The sequence below is a fragment of the Arachis hypogaea genome, chromosome 11 (genome assembly GCF_003086295.3).
Source record: "Arachis hypogaea cultivar Tifrunner chromosome 11, arahy.Tifrunner.gnm2.J5K5, whole genome shotgun sequence".
Classification (NCBI taxonomy): domain Eukaryota; kingdom Viridiplantae; phylum Streptophyta; class Magnoliopsida; order Fabales; family Fabaceae; genus Arachis; species Arachis hypogaea.
Window position 1 is genome coordinate 21,560,351 of NC_092046.1, and position 4,457 is coordinate 21,564,807.

Here is a 4,457-nt window from a genome sequence, read left to right on the forward strand (position 1 = left end):
ATTATTATTTTTCTGTGCCTTCTTCTTTGTCATATGAGCAGGAGCAAGGACAAGAACATTCTTGTGGAAGCAGATCCAGAACCTGAAAGGACTCTGAAGAGAAAATTAAGAGAAGCTAAAATACAACAATCCAGAGATAACCTTTCAGAAATTTTCGAACAGGCAGAGGAGATGGCAGCCGAAAATAATGATAATGTAAGGAAGATGCTTGGTGACTTTACTGCACCTAATTCCAATTTACATGGAAGAAGCATCTCCATTTCTGCCATTGGAGCAAACAACTTTGAGCTGAAACCTCAATTAGTTTCTCTAATGCAGCAGAACTGCAAGTTTCATGGACTTCCATCTGAAGATCCTTTTCAGTTCTTAACTGAATTCTTGCAGATATGTGATACTGTTAAGACTAATGGAGTAGATCCTGAAGTCTACAGGCTCATGCTTTTCCCTTTTGCTGTAAGAGACAGAGCTAGATTATGGTTAGATTCTCAACCCAAAGACAGCCTGAACTCTTGGGATAAGCTGGTCACGGCTTTCTTAGCCAAGTACTTTCCTCCTCAAAAGCTGAGCAAGCTTAGAGCTGATGTTCAAACCTTCAGACAGAAAGAAGGTGAATCTCTCTATGAAGCTTGGGAAAGATACAAACAGTTGACCAAAAAGTGTCCTTCTGACATGCTTTCAGAATGGACCATCCTGGATATATTCTATGATGGTTTATCTGAGCTATCAAAGATGTCACTGGACACTTCTGCAGGTGGATCCATTCACCTAAAGAAAACGCCTGCAGAAGCTCAAGAACTCATTGACATGGTTGCTAATAACCAGTTCATGTACACTTCTGAAAGGAATCCTGTGAGTAATGGGACGCCTATGAAGAAGGGAGTTCTTGAAGTTGATACTCTGAATGCCATATTGGCTCAGAATAAAATATTGACTCAGCAAGTCAATATGATCTCTCAGAGTCTGCATGGAATGCAAGCTGCATCCAACAGTACTCAAGAGGCTTCTCCTGAAGAAGTAGCTTATGATCCTGAGCACCCTGCAATAGCAGAGGTAAATTACTTAGGTGAACCTTATGGAAACACCTATAACTCAACATGGAGAAATCACCCAAATTTCTCATGGAAGGATCAAAAGCCCCAACAAGGCTTTAATAATGGTGGAAGAAACAGGTTTAGCAATAGCAAACCTTTTCCATCATCAACTCAGCAACAGACAGAGAACTCTAAACAAAATGCTTCTAATTTAGCAAATCTAGTCTCTGATCTATCTAAGACCACTGTAAGCTTCATGAATGAAACAAGGTCTTCCATTAGAAATCTGGAAGCACAAGTGGGCCAGCTGAGTAAAAGGATCACTGAAATCCCTCCTAGTACTCTCCCAAGCAATACAGAAGAGAACCCAAAAGGAGAGTGCAAGGCCATTGACATAAGCGCCATGGCCGAACCTCTGAGGAGAGGAGAGGACGTGAATCCCAAGGAGGAGGACCTCCTGGGACGTCTAGTGATCAATAAGGAGCTTCCCTCTAGGGAACCAAAGGACTCTGAGGCTCATCTAGAGACCATAGAGATTCCATTGAACCTCCTTATACCCTTCATGAGCTCTGATGAGTATTCCTCTTCAGAAGAGAATGAGGATGTTACTGAAGAGCAAACTGCCAAGTTTCTTGGTGCAATCATGAAGCTGAATGCCAAATTATTTGGCATTGATACTTGGGAAGTTGAACCTCCCTTGTTCATCAATGAACTAAGTGATCTGGATCAACTGACATTGCCTCAGAAGAGACAGGATCCTGGAAAGTTCATAATACCCTGTACCATAGGCACCATGATCTTTAAGGCTCTTTGTGACCTTGGTTCAGGAATAAACCTCATGCCCCTCTCTGTAATAGAGAAACTGGGAATCTATGGGGTGCAAGCTGCTAAAATCTCACTAGAGATGGCAGACAGCTCAAGAAGACAGGCTTATGGACAAGTAGAAGATGTATTAGTAAAGGTTGAGGGCCTTTACATACCTACTGATTTCATAGTCCTGGATATTGGAAAGGAAGAGGATGAATCCATCATCCTAGGAAGACCTTTCCTAGCCACTGCAAGAGCTGTGATTGATGTTGACAGAGGTGAAATAGTCCTTCAATGGAATGAGGACTCCCTTGTGTTTAAAACTCAAGGATCTCCCTCTGCAACCATGAAGAGGAAGCATGAAAAGCTTCTCTCAATGCAGAGTCAACCAGAGCCCCCACAGTCAAACTCTAAGTTTGGTGTTGGGAGGCCACAACCAAACTCTAAGTTTGGTGTTGAACTCCCATATCCAAACTCTAAGTTTGGTGTTGGAGAGTCTTAACAAAGCTCTGCACATCTGTGAGGCTCCATGAGAGCCCACTGTCAAGCTATTGACATTAAAGAAGCGCTTGTTGGGAGGCAACCCAATGTTTATCTAATTCTTATTTTTATTATTTTTCATGTTTTCTTAGGTTCATGATCATGTGGAGTCACAAAATAAATATAAAAAAATTGAAAACGGAATCAAAAACAGCAGAAGAAAAATCACACCCTGGAGGAGCATCTGTCTGGCGTTCAGCGCCAGAACAGAGCATGGTTCTGGCGCTAAACGCCCAAAATGGGCAGCTTCTGGGCGCTGAACGCCAGAACAGGCATGGTTCTGGCGTTCAACGCCAGAAATGGCACACAAATGGGCGTTGAACGCCCAAAATGGCCACCAACCTGGCGCTGAACGCCCAGAGTTGGGTACAAAGGCATTTTTACATGCCTAATGGGTGCAGGGATGTAAATCCTTGAACACCTCAGGATCTGTGGACCCCACAGGATCCACTTAGGATCTGTGGACCCCACAGGATCCACTCAGAATCTGTGGACCCCACAGGATCCCCACCTACCTCCACTCACTTCTTCTCACCACTCTCTTTCACACAACCCCATAAACACTCTTCCCTAAAAAGCCCTTCACCAATCACCTCAATCTCTCTTCCCCATTAAACCTTCGCCACTCACATCCACCCACTCTTCCCAATAAACCTACCTCATAAACTCCACCTACCTTCAAAAATTCAAAACCAATTTTCCACCCAAACCCACCCATATGGCCGAAACCTTCCCCCCCTTCCCTTCCCTATATAAAGCCCTCCATTTTTCATCAAATTCACACAACACACCCCTCTACACTCCTCTTGGCCGAAACCACATCTCCCTCTCCCTCTCCATATTTCTTCTTCTTCTTCTTCTATTCTTTTGTTTATTGCTCGAGGGCGAGCAATATTCTAAGTTTGGTGTGGTAAAAGCATAAGCTTTTTGTTTTTCCATTACCATTGATGGCACCTAAGACCGGAAAATCCTCTAGAAGAGGGAAAGGGAAGATAAAAGCTTCCACATCCGAGTCATGGGAGATGGAAAGGTTCATCTCCAAAGCCCATCAAGACCACTTCTATGATGTTGTGGCCAAGAAGAAGGTGATCCCTGAGGTCCCTTTTAAACTCAAAAGAAATGAGTATCCGGAGATCCGACATGAAATTCAAAGAAGAGGTTGGGAAGTTCTAACAAATCCCATCCAACAAGTCGTCATCCTAATGGTTCAAGAGTTCTATGCCAATGCATGGATCACCAAGAACCATGATCAAAGTAAGAACCCGGATCCAAAGAACTATGTTACAATGGTTCGGGGGAAATACTTAGATTTTAGTCCGGAGAATGTGAGGTTGGCGTTCAACTTGCCATACATGGAAGAGAATGCACGCCCCTACACAAGGAGAGTCAACTTTGATCAAAGGTTGGACCAAGTCCTTATGGACATATGTGTAGAAGGAGCTCAATGGAAGATTGACTCCAAAGGCAAACCGGTTCAACTAAGAAGATTGGACCTCAAGCCTATTGCTAGAGGATGGCTGGAGTTTATTCAATGCTCAATCATTCCCACTAGCAACCGGTCTGAAGTTACTATAGACCGGGCCATCATGATCCATAGCATCATGATTGGAGAAGAGGTGGAAGTTCATGAGATTATACCTCAAGAACTCTACAAGGTGGCTGACAAGTCCTCCACTATGGCAAGGTTAGCCTTCCCTCACCTCATTTGCCACCTATGCAATTCAGCTGGGATTGACATAGAGGGAGATATCCTCATCAAAGAGGACAAGCCCATCACTAAGAAAAAGATGGAGCAAGCAAGAGAGCCCAGTCATGGAGCTCAAGAGGCGCAAGAAGCTCACTTCCATGAGATCCCTGAGATGCCTCAAATGCACTTTCCTCCACATAACTATTGGGAGCACATCAACACCTCCCTAGAAGAATTGAGTTCCAATGTGGGACAACTAAGGGTGGAACATCAAGAGCACTCCATCATGCTCCATGAAATAAGAGAAGATCAGAAAGCAATGAGGGAGGAGCAACAAAGACAAGGAAGAGACATAGAAGAGCTCAAGGACATCATTGGTTCCTCAAGAAGGA

At 43.8% G+C, this 4,457-nt stretch overlaps 1 non-coding gene across 1 annotated transcript; it reads right to left on the reverse strand.

The window, feature by feature from the left end:
* Window positions 1-567: 567 nt before the first annotated feature.
* LOC112725538 (small nucleolar RNA R71) lies at window positions 568-675 on the reverse strand. The gene has a single exon (XR_003164640.1). It is a non-coding gene; the product is annotated as a small nucleolar RNA R71 (small nucleolar RNA).
* Window positions 676-4,457: the final 3,782 nt, after the last annotated feature.